This window comes from Dama dama, chromosome 27 (genome assembly GCF_033118175.1).
Source record: "Dama dama isolate Ldn47 chromosome 27, ASM3311817v1, whole genome shotgun sequence".
Classification (NCBI taxonomy): domain Eukaryota; kingdom Metazoa; phylum Chordata; class Mammalia; order Artiodactyla; family Cervidae; genus Dama; species Dama dama.
In genome coordinates, this window is record NC_083707.1 from 48,455,442 (window position 1) to 48,470,292 (window position 14,851).

The window sequence follows — 14,851 nt, forward strand, 5'->3', positions numbered from 1 at the left end:
CCTGTCTTGGCATCCCCAGACCTGTCCTGTCTGTGAAAAGTGCTCATCAAATGTTACATGAATTTATAAACGATTTTCTTCAGCAATTATATCATGTCACACAGCTCCTTCCATGAGTTGATAACCCCTTTCCAGCAGTTTATAATCCCTTTCCATGAGTTTAAGGGAGTTCATAACCCCTTTGCTTGGAGGGTGTACAGCATCATATATTTCTCCAGAAGGCTTCTCTGTGCTAAGCCCAGTGCCCAGCACCTAACAGGTACTTGGAAAACACTGGTGATTTGGTAAAGTGATTACTGAATTACCCATTGCGCTGAATTCTCCCGTCCACCAAGTCCCCTGCCTTAGCCCTTAGCATGGCCAATGGAAAATTAATTGGTTGCAAAGTGCATATCTAATTACAGCATCCCGCCCCTGCCACTGAGATGTTCAAATGTTAATTATAACATATGCATCTCAGTAACAGACGGTAGCATTTAATAGAGCATTAGTAACTGCCCTTGGGCCGCCCAGGGCATACACAGCGCTCCCTTTTATCTGCTCTTAGGACGGACTTAGCACTTAAGAGCCAGGAAGTCCTCATCCTTAAAGCCGTCCTGTCCCTAAAATCAAATGTTTCCGTCCTCGCCCAAGTTCCCAGTTGAGGTCCCCACGCGGGGCGGCGCCAGCGCGCGGGGGGTGGGGTGGGGATAGGACGTCGGGCTTGGGGTTTCGGCGCGGCTACACTTGCCGTCTGGGCGGCTCTGGCGGCCTGCCCCCGCGCCCTGGCGGCGCCCCGCTTCTCCAGGGCCCGCCATCCCGGGAAAGAAAGGCGAACTACATTACCCAGCAGGCCTCCCGCCGCCCTGGTTCCTTTCAAGTCTCTGCACGTGGCCGGAGGGGAGGGCGGGGCCTGGACGTCACCCTCCTACATTCTCTTTCCCTGTGTCAGAGCAGGGATCTTTTTTTTTTTTTCCCTTCCTCTGCTCCCTCCCCCCGCCCGCTCCTCCTTCCCTCCTTCCCTTCCCTCCCTCCCTCCCCTCTCGGCTGGGTTTGTGCGCTGGGGCGCCAGAGGCCCCCCTCCGCCGCCGGGACGCGCGGAACTCGGGACGGGGAATCGGCTCTCCCGAGCCTCCTCCCTCCCTTCTCCTTCCCTGCCCCCTTCCCCCACCCCCCCACCCCACCCCGGACTCGGGCTCGGAGCGGCGGCCTGAGGAACCCCGAGGTGAGCATCTCCCCCACCGTCCGCCCCCCCCCTCGTGTAGTCATCTCCCGTTGCGGGTCGATTCCGGGACCCGTGAGGAAGGGCTCTGTGACGTGTGCGTGCTTACAGATAAATCCGGGAAAACCGCCCCAAACAATTAGCCCCCTGCCCCCCTACCTCCTCTTCCCACCCTACGCCCGGGGCAGCCAGGCGTCCGCGCCCATCCTGCGTCCCCGCCTCTGTCGGGGACCGCACTCTGAGATCTCGCCCCATCCCCAGGTTTGCCCCTTCTCAGCCGGGTTCCCTGCCAGTAGGGGAGCCGTAGCCCTGGAGCTCCAGTGAGGAGGGGTGCTCTCTTGGCGTGGGGTGAGGGGGGCGCACGGTTGGAGCCCGGCTCGCGTTGGAGCCGCGCGGTGTAGCCGCTGTCATGTGCCGGATTCCGACCCGGAGGGAGGAAGCGAGCGAGCGAGCGTGATTGCTCTCCCTTTTGTTTTGAAGCCCGCATTTGCTGCATTGGTTCAGGAACCGGCCAAACTTGCAGCTGTTCTGACTGTAGTCGGCGGAGGTAGGGAGCGTGGCTCCGGGTGGCGGCTCGGGGCCGGAGGCTGCCGCGGTCGCGGCTCCCGGAGGGACCCTGGGAGTGTCTTCACGCTGCCCCTCTGTCCTCCGGCGACCGATTGTGTCTGTGGCAGCGGCCGCGTGTGAGTGTGTGTGTGTGTGCGCGCCCGTCCCCGCGGGCGCGGAGATGTCTGTCGTCTAGACAGGCTGCACCCTCCCTCCGTCCCTGGTGAGCCCGCGGGCCGCGGGGGGCGCGGGGGGATGGGAGCAGAGGAGGAAGCCGGATCGCTGCCTCCACTGCGGTCGCAGCTTTGGACCTTCCCCACGGCAGTGATTCTCCTTTCTTTTTTTACGTTCTTATTCTTGCCGCCGCCGTGTAATCGGGCCTGGGGAACAGACCCGTCCGGCGAAGTCAGGGTTAAGTTGACAGGCTCTGAAAAGCCAGCTCGCGGTGGCTGGTGACCCGGGCCGGAGCGGAGTGGGCTCCGGCTCGGGCTCTTTAACGAGCAGGTGACTGTCCCGGACGCGGGTCCTGTTGGGGTGTGTGTTTGGGGGGGAGGGTGGTGGGCGGCGGGCAGGGGGGCGGTGGCTCGGCTGCAGCGGAGATCTGGTGCTCCGGAGGGCCGTGTGTCGGAGCCTGGGTACCGCTGGGGGAGGCGTCCCGGGGACCGCGCATCTGAGTTGGGTCCGTCTCTCCTCTGATGTTAAATGACAGTTGTGGAAGGGGGGTGGAGGGCTGAGCCCCTCATCTGGGCGGCATTGGCTGTTCGGTTTCGCGGAGTTTTCAGGGTTGGTGTCGGGGGGGGGGGCGGCAGGCGTGAATAGAGAGGGAGATGCGGCGTGTAAAGGGGAGGGGTGGCTGGCGGCACGGTGTGCATCCCCACTCAGGGAGTGAGGCGTCGCCTCCCCCGCCCAGCTGTTTGTGTATGTACACACGGCTCTGGCGTCTGTGCGCGTGGGGGGGGGGGCGGGGACCGCAGACCGATGCGTAGTGGGGACGCGCGTGGGCCCCGAGCCCCCGCGGGGATCGGTCCCTCCGGGGCTCGTAGTCGTGTGTGTCCGCGCCACCGCCCGGGTTCCTTGGAGAGGGGTGTCGTGCGGCCGGGCGCTCGGGGAGACCCTGGGGTTGCGTGTGAGCCGGGTCGCTGAGGGAGGACCTGGCCAGAGACGTGCCGCGGTCCCTCTCCTCGCGTCCCCGACCCCCCACCCCCACACCCGAGCCGGACCCGGCAGGCTGGTCATCTACTTGGCGGCGCCGCGGGCTGGTCTGGCTGGGCCTGGAGGAGCCGCGGGGCGCTGGTGCGCCGCGCCCCCGCCCCCCTCGCTTGACCCTTGGCCCGGGGCGCGCTGTGGGTGCGCGCGGCCGCGCCTGCTGCTGCCTTCGCAGACCCTGGAGGGAATTGGTGCGCCCTGCGCATCCGCTCCCAATTCTTCGTCCTAGAGACAGTGGGGGCCGGAGGCTGCCCGGCCCGCCGGGTCGCGCTCTCCGCCCCGAGCGGCCTCCGGCGCGGGTGCCGGGTGCCCAGCCGGCCGCAGGCAGGTCTTTGCCCTCCCGGAGCTGGGTCTCTGCGACAGGGGATTATCTCCCAGGCTCAGGGCCCGGGCGCAGAGGGAGGAAGCCACCGGAGCTGCGGGTTCCGCAGCGGCTGGGGGCTTCCGAAGGCGAAAGTGACACAGCACGAGCGCCGCTACCGCCCGAGCTGAAAGCCAGAGGAAGGAGCCGCCCAGAGGGCGGGGAGGGCCGCAGGCTGTCCGGCCCTGTTCCTCCTGTCCAGCGCCGGGTCTGGGCCGAAAACCTCCGCGAGCCTGGCTCCGAGCATTCTGGGAACGCGCGAGGAAAACTGCTTGGCTTTCAAGAAAACCCGGTTATACTGGAACAGACGCCCTGAGCAGACGTTAAGTGTTCGGTCCCTCGCGGGATGCACTCAGGTGGCCCCGGGAAGCTCCCTTAAAGTGTTTGAGACAGGATTCGATTTACACACAGATCATCTCACCTGCTGGGTCCAGTGTCTGTCTTGGATAACGTGCGCTTGGAAGCAGTAATTTTGTAACGCATCCGGGGGTGCAGTGTCACCAGTGATTAACAGATTGCTAGAATAATAATATGTTTGTATGTCTAGGCGCCCTCCCCAGCATCGCATTTGTTAAGACGGCCCCGTGAGGTATGGGGGATATTAACCCCATTTTACAGAACAGTACATTGAGGCTCAAAAAGGAAGGAGACTTGCCTTAGATCTCTCTGTGATTTCACTTCTTAGACTGTCACTTTTTTTTCCTTTGGTTTGTTTTAAAATAATTTTATTTGTTTATTTATTTATAGCCATGCTGAGTCTTCCTTCCTGCCCTGGCTTTTCTCTGGCTGTGGTACACAGACCTCGAATTGCAGTGGCTCCTCTTGTTGTGGAGCACAGGCTCTGGGGTACTGGGGCTTAAGTAGTTGCCTCACACAGGCTCAGTAGTTGGGGCTCCCAGGCTCTAGAGCACAGACTGAATAGTTGTGGCCCATGGGCTTAGTTGCTCCGGGTCATGTAGGATCTTCCCTGATAAAGGGTCAAACCCGAGTCTCCTGCACTGGCAGGCAGATTCTTTACCACTGAGCCACCAAGGAAGCCCAGTCTGTGGCCTTTTAACTTCAATTGTGGCCAACTTTTTTTCTTCTTTTAGTAAGTGTAGGTCTTGGCACCCTCGGAAATACTAAACCTGAGTCAGGGGGTAAATTAATGTATTTCAGTTTGGTCGTTAAGTCACTCAGTTGTGTCTGACTCTTTGCGAACCCATGGACTGCATGTACCACCCCAGGCTTACCTGTCCATCATCAACTCCCGGAACTTGCTCAAACTTATGTCCATCGAGTTGGTGATGCCATCCAACCATCTCATCTTCTGTCTTCCCCTTCTCCTCCCGCCTTCAGTCTTTCCCAACATCAGGGGCTTTTCCTGTGAGTCAGTTTTTCACATCAGGTGGCCAAAGGATTGGAGTTTCAGCTTCAGCATCAGTCCTTCCAATGAATATTTAGGACTTATTTCCTTTATAATTGACTGGTTTGATCTCCTTGCAGTCCAAGGGACTCTCAAGAGTCTTCTCCAACACCCAAGAACATTATGAAATTATGGTATTTATTCTTTGTCCAAAAACACTTGGTTCGCTGCCAGTCCTAATGAGAATAAGTATTAAAAAAGCAGAAGTCTGCATTGCTATTATTATCACTTATCTGATAATTTCCAGTTGGTGAATGATTGTCAGCTTCGATGCATGCAGTATGTACCAGAATCATAACTGCATATAATAAATACATATGGATATATGTTTCTGCAACATATGCCTGTGTTCATATGGGTGTGTTTTATGGGGTCCTTATTGAATCTAAGGTTTGTTCCTTACTGGTTCCAAAACCATGGATTTAAAGTGTAGCTCCTGAGAAACCATCCAGATTCTACTCCCTGCCCCCTCCATCTCCAGGGATGGAAGACTTTAAAAGAACAAAAAAATTCCTACATAACTGTGTGCATTTCTCAGAGTTCAGGCAGTGAAGGTTCTCAAACACAGCCTGGGGGTTATTAGGGTTGGCTAGGTAATCAGCTGTTCATTTACAAATACGTATTGAGCATGTTTGTGTATCTTGAAGTACACGTGAAGAAAATTTAACAGTTTAGCCCTGCTTGCCAAAACATCTTTTAGCTGTGGAGATAAATGTAAGATTTTGAGTCCAGCAAATGTTTGTTGAGCACCTTTCCTGGGCTAGATACTGTGTTTGGGGCACACAGAGACAGGATAGCAGAAACAGCTAAGTTGCAGTGCAGAAAAACAGATGATTCAGAGCCTATAGGAGGGAACAAATTGTAAATATTTTAGAGCACTCACCCTGGGACTTAGTCAATTTCACATATGTTGGTTGCAAGGAACTCATAATGCCAGTCTCTTTCCTATAGCAAATGCAGAAAGAAGCAACAGAGGAAGAAGAGCCTTGTTGCTCTGAATTTCAAACTATTTGGAACCTGCCAGGTGGGCCTTGGAGGTCTGTCCTTCTGTAGAAGTTAGGCAGCTCATGGGAGATGACCCTGAAGCCAGCCCACAGGTTAGTCTGCTGGGCAGTGAGGAGCAGACACGTTGTCCTCCAGGGTCCTGCCCCAGCTGTGATGGGCTGTGATAGCCTGTCTTCAGTGGCTTTTGATCAAAGTCTCAGCCAAGCCCTGCCTGAGTTTAGTAGTTTCTGTCTCACAGGTCTGTGATATGAGTCTGCTTTTTTTAGCTGTTCATTCCCCAACTGACTTCTGGGGTCTCTGACACTCTTCTCCAATTTCGTCTCCGTTTTAGGGTCCACTGCCTTGTTTTAAGTTCACATCTTGAACAGGGAAGCAGGAGGTGGTGGTTAGGATGGGGAGAGAATTCTGAGCCCAGAACGATAACAGGAGGTACAAACAGACGGGCAAATTGCAGTTTCTGGGAATTCTCCAGACCTGATGGCGTTTCTGCATAGCTTACCCAATATCGCGGCAGCCCCTTTTGATGCTCTTTTGCGGGGGTCCTCTACCTCCCGGCCTCACTGCTGACTCACTGGTCACCTGAGCTCAGCGGTTCACATTCAGGCTTTACTCTTCTGCCCTCCTGTCTCATCCTGCATGCAGTTTAACTTAGAACGTTGCTGTCACAACGGCCTTCTCTCAGAATTACCGCCCTGCCGACTATCGACCGCTGCCTGTTACATCTGAATTAAACGCAGGCCAGAGCCCTGGCTCAGAACAGAGTTAGAACAGACACATCCTGAGATCCAGGCGCCCAGGGAGGGCCTTGCTGATAAGCTGAAGATCCTGAGGCACAGAGACGTGAAATGACTCACCCAAAGTCACAGGGAGCCGTTGGCAGAGTGGAACAAGAACTACTAAATTTTGATGTCTCATTTAATCTTCTTCCTCTGTACTGTGATGCTTTCTTTTTTTAAAAAATTAATTTATTTTTTTAATTGACAGATAATTGCTTTACAGAATTGTGTTGATTTCTGCCAACCACTGTGATGCTTTCTGGAAAGAGGTGGGGTTCTTACTTCCCCAAGAGTGAAAACGCTACATCTGTTTCTTTTGGAGTCTTGAGATAGTTTTCCTTTGACACTGGTCTTCTTGCTCTAGCTTTCATCTCTAGCTCCCAGGAGTCTGGTGTATTTGGGAGAGGGTGTTATGCTTGGGGCCTTCCAGTGCACTTAAGTTTGGTCTGTGGCCTTCCCTTCCCCTGGCAGGGTCCTCAGGAACCTCGTAAAGGTGTTTACCAGGCTGTTACATACGTGCCTTTTTCTAGGAGGAGGATTCACAGATTTCATTTAATTCTTAACCTGACTCAAGTAAGGACAAGATCTACTGGGGGGGGGGGTAGTGGAGCTGGATGGGGGAATTGGTTGGCACTGGAGACAGTCATATTGCCCTACACTTGACTTCGCGCTGCAGTTTATGATGTATTTCACACCATTGACCTCGTCTGCTTTTTACAACAGCCCTGTGAGGCTGTTATCATTGTTCCCATTTTGCAGATGGGGAAACTGAGCCTGTTAGTTTCAGTGACTAATGGTTAGTGATGTGCCCAAGTCAGAAGTAAGTAGTAGGGCAGGCATCTGATCCCAAGCCTTCAGACTTCAAATCTGGTGTCCTGGGCTGAGGTGGTCCACACGCCACATCCTCATTACAGTTTTGTGAGTGGAGGGTCTCAAACTTTTTGGAGCTTAAAAATTCTTTTATAGCTCCTTCTTTGTGATATCCACTGCTAGCTGATGTCCAGCCATGGAGTCAGACCCAAGTCCTAAGTTACCCAGGGAGTGGGATGGATAAAGTATGGGAGGCAGATGTCATAGCAGTGATAATGTAGACTGGGGCTAGTTTGGGATGATTTTATGGAAGAGCTGAATTTGGGAGTAGGTCTGGGGTCATGGAAGACGCCATGGCAGAGGTTTTCAGCTGGGGCCATGACCCAAAAGGGGTAAAAGAGAAATTGTGCTTGAGCAGAGTGGAGCTGACCAAGGAGGTTGGGTGGATCCTGCAGTCAGAGGGGGCTTCTTGTAGTGACTGGGCTTTTTCTCTGCCCTGGCGCTATAACAGTGAAGAGGCACAACCCTCCTGCCTTCAAAGAGCCCACTATCTCCCAGGAGAGACAGACGCTGAAACAGTTAAACTCAGCACGGTGCGGTGAGCGCAGTGGTGGAGAAAGTTGCCTGCCAGACAAGGGCCACCTGTTCCAGCCTCAGAAATCAGAGAGGGCTTCCTTAGGAGATGACGCAGGCACTGAATCTGAAGGTATGGAAAAGAAGGAACCTGGAGAGGAGACAGGAGAAGGATGTTTAGGGGGAAGGAAGGAGCGTGGGTGCAAAGGCGTGGAGGCCTGAGGCTGCCTGGGTGTAGGAAGGGGCGGCAGCAGGCTGGTCAGGCACAATGAGGCGTACAGAGTCCAGCTCTGAGGACCTTAAGAGCCTGGCTGGGGACCTCTCATTTAGGCAGGGCGGATGGGACTTACAGCAGAGTCCAGTCACCCAGCCCTGGGCCAGAAGCAAGCATGACTGGGAGCCAGGCGTCAACAGCAGGCTCCATGCAGGGTCCAGTCCCTGGAGAGGAGGCCTGGGAGCAGGGCTGTGTGGATGAGGGTAGAGGAAACGTCACATGTTAAAGCCATCTGGGGAGTCAAGTCTGCAGCTTTTAGTGCTTAGCTTTGGGGGATAAGGGAGGAGTCCCAGTTGACTCCCAGGTCTCTGGCCTCCTCGACTCAGTGGATGGTGACCTTTACTGGGGTGTGACCTTCTGGTGGTGGCTGGAGCAGGTGTGCTGGGATGGTGCGGTGAGTTTAACGTAAGACATGTCGAGTGGAATCGCGGGTAGGGTAGTCCAGTGGAGCTATCTTCCAGACCATATGCAGGGTGGAAGCCTGAGCCGGAGGTGTAGGCAGGAGCTGCAGTCCTGGGAGCTGGGTGGGGAGGTCGGCAGCGGGACGGGACCGCCATGGGGGCTGCTGTAGACAACCAGAAGACCCCTTCCTCCTGTCATCAGAGAAGCCTTTGTCACACCGGGCCCGCTGTTGTCAGGGAAGCCGGGCGGGGATGCTGTGTCATGCTGGAGGCCCAGCTGGCAGAATCCGGGAGACGGTCGGTCGAGAGCGCGCCTCAGCTGGAAGCATTCGAGTGCGTTAGGCGAGAGGCTTTGTCATTTTTTAGCAACCCTGGTGAGATCTCTGTCCCAGGCTCTCAGGCTGAGAGTCGAGGGCAGGGGAGACCTGTACCTCTTCCCACGAGTCTAGCTGGTCTGGTCTAGTTGGGAGACGAGATGAGGCCCTGTGAAGCCACTAAACAGCTGTGACAACCTGGGCAAATAGTGGGCTGCATGTTACATGGAAGAGGTTTGCAGGAATTTCTCTCTTGCCATGCTGCATTTTTATAGAGCTGCTGTGTTTCGGGCCGAGTGCCAGTCTTGCCATTTTTGAACAACCAGGACCTACATGGTAGGTGTTCATTGTATGTATTTGGATCTGCAGGGATGTGACCAGAGTTTGTTGTTTGGTGCCGGGCGGGGTGGGGAGGGGGGAGGTCAGCCAGGGGAGGTTCCTGTGAACAAGTCCAAAGGGGATTCCAACACTGATTTAGAATATTTTTAGTACCATAGTGGAGTAAAAATCTTGAAAACCTTCCAACTACCAAGCACCTAGAAATGTCGTATGAAATACAACTAGCATCCTTTCAGAGAAGCGCTGAGCTCCTCATTTGGAAGGGCAGTCCCCAGGGAGCTCAAAGCGGAGCATGAAACAAGCGCTGATGCCAGGCCTGGCCTGGAGGTAGGGGTGGCTGTGGGCATCTTGAGGGGTCTCAGAACCAAAGGCTGTTGAGCCCTTGACAGCGCCTCCTCCAGGGTCCGAGGTGAGACTGGGAGTTGGCGTGGAGGGCCCTGCTTGAACCGGGCCCCTGCTAAGGTGTGCAGGCTTGGGAAGACGGTGGAATAGACAGCCGCCCTCTGGCATAGAAGCGGGGGAGGGGGAGCTTGTCTGTCTTGGTCTGAATTTGGGGGAGGGGAAAAATCTTTCCGGGAACCTTGAAACCTCAGGCCTATTGTAGCTTTGGATGGCCACTGCACACGGCTTGGGGCTTCCCTGGTATCTCAGATGGTAAAGAAATCTGTCTGCAGTGCGGGAGACCCGGGTTTGATCCCTGGGTCGGGACGATCCCCTGGAGAAGAGAATCGCAATCCACCCCAGTATTCTAGCCTGGAGAATTCCATGGACTGAGGAGCCTGGCGGGCTACAGTCCACGGAGTTGCAAAGAGTCGGACACGACTGAATGACTAACACACACACATGTGGTACAGAGGTCCCCAAGGAATTAGTACATAAAGCCTCTGGGGGCCAGGGTCTTTTTGCCTGTGGGCTTCAGGCTCTCAGGGGTGCTGGGAAGATCCTGGGGCTCTTCACCCTTCACTGACTTGGATCGCCTCCTTGGAGAGAAGCTGCAGGACCCGGGAGTTCCTGAGTGAGGAGGAGGAGAGAGAGGCCTTGATGGGAACCTTTGATAGGGGCCTTTGTGACCCGTGGACACTGCAGAGGGCATGTGCAGGACTCTGGAGAAGGAATGTGCGGGCCCGAAGCTTCATTTGTCAGCAGAGGCCTGCAGACAAGCCTGTCCAGGAAGACCTCACATCCTTTCCACTGTTGATTCAGGCCGGATCTTTCCAGATGAGGCTTCTGCCTAGGTTCCCCCTCAGAATGTGTGTGTATGTATGCTTAGTCGCTCGGTCGTGTCTGGCTCTTTGTGACCCTGTGAACTGTAGCCCACCAGCCTCCCCCTCAGGGTACCCTGGGCAGTTTCCAGCTGCTCCTTCCCATTGTCTACCCTAAGCCCAGAGGCTTGATTTTCTTGAGTTTTGAACTCGGGAGACATCTTAGAGGTCACCTAGTAGGCCTCCTCCCTGGAGTGGGAATCCTGTCTCCACCAACACTTGCTCAACGGCTTCCCGTGGCCGGGAGTGTGCGGCTTTACCAGGCAGTGCCTTCCCTCGTCAGAAGGTTCTTGCAGCAGGAAGGCCTCCTGTGAGCCTCAGGCGCTGCCAGACGGTTTCCACCCATCGCCCCTTCAGCTGCGGGCTGTCGGGAGAGATGTTTTGGAGGCCTTTCACCATCCTGCTCGCTTTTGCTGGAAGGGCCTTAATTTGTCAAGTTAAGATTCTGTGAGAATCGAGCCAGCTTCCATCCTAACTTAGCAAAGAGGGAGCTTTTGGAGCTGAGATGTCAGGTTTGCTGAGCTGGCTGTGATGTAGAAGTTTTGAGAGGTTGGCTCAGTGCTTTTCAGATTGCGACGAGAGAAGCAGTTCTATCCTCCAACCCCAGAATACATTTTGGTAGTAAGTGACTCGGGAACCTGATGCAGGGAAAACGTGAAAGTCACTCAGTCTTTGTGACCCCATGGCCTACACAGTCCATGGAATTCTCTAGGCCAGAATACTGCAGTGGGTAGCCTTTCCCTTCTCCAGGGGATCTTCCCAACCCAGAGATCGAACCCAGGTCTCCCACATTGTAGGCGGATTCTTTACCAGCTGAGCCACCAGGGAAGCCCAAGAATACTGGAGTGGGTAGCCTATCCCTTCTCCATCGGATCTTCCCAACACAGGAATGGAACCCGGATCTCCTGCATTGCAGGTGGATTCTTTATGAACTGAGCTACCAGGGTTAACTGAGTGTCAGGTGCCCTGGAAGTGCTAGGTGTTCTCTGTATGTGTTACTAAGTAAAAGTAGCCTCTGTGAGGAAGAGGAAGGGAGGCCGAGACATGGAAATGCCCAACTGTAGTTGTGATAATTGGGCCCGAAAGTTATTCAGAAGGAATGTGTGTGGTTCCATCCGAAGTGGGTGGGGCAGGCATTCCTCACACTGTTCCCTTATAGGGCCATCCACTGGGGAAGGCCGTGCCCTGATCTCACCATGAGCCAAGAACCCAAAGGCCTTTGCCGTATTCATGGGTCACTTGGGGAGCTACTTAGAGTTTGCACCATGAGATCACAAAAGTGGTCTGCTGGACAGTGTGTGTCCCCAAGCAGGAAGGTGTTGAGAATGACAGTGTTTTCCCAGCATGCAGTTGATTTGTCTCTGGGTGTCGGTCTACAGCGCCCTGGGCTCTTCTTTGAGGAGGCCAAAGGCTTTCTGCTCCTTTGCATCCCCAGGTCAGCTGGCATCTGCGGGGTCCATTTAGTCAACAGGTGCCCTGTGGGCTTATGCAGAGCATGAGCTGTCTTTGCCCTGGGATTGCATCAGCCAGCTGGATGCCCGGATATCCTGACAAACCCAGTGGTGAAGGTCAGGGATTCTGGAAAGGTACCCAGTTTCTCCTCCCTCTAAAAACTGTTCTCCGTGTTCACATTTTACTGGCTTGCCCCAGACCTTTTAGCTTTAAGACTCTTCTGTTAACATTTGGTTCAGTTTAGCAGGCGTGTTATCAGACGCCTGCTGCGGGTCAGAGGAATTCGGCTGAACCTGGCAGGGTCCTTGCCTCCTGACTTCATTTTGGCGGGGAAGACAGACTGGCCTTGTGTTCGTGTGGTACGGAAAGTAGGGGGAAAAGAAAAAGAAAAGTGCTGAGGCAGCCAGAAGTAGGGTGTCTCCAATTTTTTTGTCCAAATGGAGGCACCTTTGAGAGTGAAAGGGAGGACTCAGAGGTAAACGGGGACTGTCCTGGGCAAATGGGGGCTTATGGCCACGTGGGCCTGGGAGGGTGAAGGTGTGTGGGCCGTCCCTGACAGCGTTGTCCGTCCTTTGTGCTACAGGATGCACGCGGGGATGCTCTAGGGGAGGGGCTTGGCTGCCAGAGAAACTGGCATCTGTTTCCTGTTTTTCTCAGGGGCTGGAGAGGAAAGCTTTATCTGTGGGAACTGTGGACCACGAACTCTGATGGGATTCGGTTTAAGGTCACGAGGTTTCATCTTATATCGACCTCACTGTGATCTCAGTTTTGGAGCCAGAGATGGACATTTGGAGAGAGGAGAACCACTTGGCTTGCAGAATGTTATTGGCTGCAGCCGAGAGGACACCGGACTAACAGTTGCTTAGAAAACAAGATGTTTATAGACCTAACTAACCAGAAGTCTAAATGTTGTGGGTTCTAACAGTTGCTTATTTCAGTGGGGCAGGGATAATTTTAAGCATTCATTCTAACCTTGCAGGCAGCCATTTACAGCATATTGGCTCAGGCTTGTCCCCTCACGGTCACAGCATTGCCGCCACACTCCACCTATCACTTTCTCATGTAACTGTATTAGAAGGCAGGCAGGCAGGTGAGTTTCTCCATGTGTCTTAAAAAAATATTTTTCTTTTCTTTTGAAGTATCAGTTCAGTTCAGTTCAGTCACTCAGTCGTGTCCGACTCTTTGCGACCCCCTGAATCACAGCACGCCAGGCCTCCCTGTCCATCCCCAACTCGAGGAGTTTACTCATACTCATGCCCATCGAGTCAGTGATGCCATCCAGCCATCTCATCCTCTGTCGTCCCCTTCTCCTCCTGCCCCCAATCCCTCCCAGCATCAGGGTCTTTTCCAATGAGTCAACTCTTCGCATGAGGTGGTCAAAGTACTGGAGTTTCAGCTTCAGTGTCAGTCCTTCCAATGAACACCCTGGACAGATCTTCTTTAGGATGGACTGGTTGGATCTCCTTGCAGTCCAAGGGACTCTCAAGAGTCTTCTCCAACACCACAGTTCAAAAGCATCAATTTTTCGGCACTCAGCTTTCTTCACAGTCCAACTCTCACATCCATACATGACCACTGGAAAAACCACAGCCTTGACCAGACGGACCTTTGTTGTATAGTGATGTAAAATATTGCATGTTATAGGTATATAATATGTGTGCTTCCCGGGTGGCTCAGTAAAGAATCCACCTGCAACGCAGGAGACCTGGTTCGATCCCTGGATTGGGAACATCCCCTGGAGGAGGAAATGGCAACCGACTCCAGTATTCTTGCCTGGAGAATCCCAGAACAGAGGAGCCTGGTGGGCTATAGTCCATGGGGTTGCAAAAAGTCGTATAGTTGATGTATAATGTCTGTTACAGGTGTATAATATAGTGATGCACAATTTTTAAAGATTATATTCCATTTATAGTTACTAAAAATATTGGCTCTGTTCCCCACGTTGTACAATATATCCTTTTAGTTTGTTTTATACATGCTAATTTGTACCCAAGCCCCTATACTTACTTTGCCCTTCCCCACTTCCTTCTCTCCACTGGTAACCACTCGTTTGTTCTCAATATCTGCGAGTCTGCTTTTTTGTTACATTCACTAGTTTGCAGTATTTTTTAGATTCCCCATATAAATGATATCAGATAGTATTTGTCTTTCTCTAACTTATTTTACCTAACGTAATGCCTTCCAAGTCTATCCATGTTGCTTAAGTGGCAACATTTCATTCTCTTTTATGTCTAGCTAGGGTTCCATTGTGTGTGTGTGTGTGTGTGTGTGTGTGTGTGTGTGTGAGTGTGAGTGAGTGTGTTTCACATCTGATGCATTCATCTGTTGATGGACACTTAGGTTGTTTTCATATCTTAGCAATTGTAAATAATGCTGCTATGAAAATTAGGGCACACGTATCTTTTCAAATTGGTGTGTTTTTGTTCTCTTCAGGAGTAGAATTGTTGGGTCATATGGTAGGTCTGGTTTTTTCTTTTTTTTTTTTTGGCCCCACCCCGTATTTTTTTGTTTTTTTGAGAAACTTCCATGCTGTCTTGCACAGTGGCTCTACCATCCTTATGCCTTCATTTATCAGGTGTGAAAACCTTTCCCAGAATCCCCCTGCTAGTATTTCCCATCAAGTTACATTGAAGAGACGTGAAGAGGGGGATGATGGTTGGGTAAGTAATGATTATTTGCCTCACCAGATTTCAATATGATACTAATTATTTATTTATTTGGGGACGTATCAGCTTTATTGAGAAATACTTTTTTATAAAATAATTGAAAATACTTCACACGACTATTTATTTAGACTGCACCACATGGCATATGAGATCTCAGTTCCCCAAGTAGGGATCAAACCTGTGTCCCCTGCAGTAGAAGCATGGAGTCTTAACCACTGGACTACCAGGGAATTCCCCAAAGAAAATGTTTTATAGTGTAA

At 53.0% G+C, this 14,851-nt stretch overlaps 1 protein-coding gene across 4 annotated transcripts in view; it reads left to right on the plus strand.

Moving 5' to 3' along the window:
• Positions 1–1,056: 1,056 nt before the first annotated feature.
• CTIF (cap binding complex dependent translation initiation factor) overlaps positions 1,057–14,851 on the plus strand; it is a 315,713-nt gene continuing 301,918 nt past the window's right edge. The window contains exon 1 of one of the 4 annotated variants that reach the window (XM_061131334.1): positions 1,057–1,204. The gene's annotated coding sequence lies outside the window, so the exon portion shown is untranslated. Of the gene's footprint in view, positions 1,205–1,646; positions 1,749–11,699; positions 14,586–14,851 lie in introns of those variants that run through there. The other 3 variants (XM_061131335.1, XM_061131333.1, XM_061131337.1) reach the window with 3 other exon arrangements.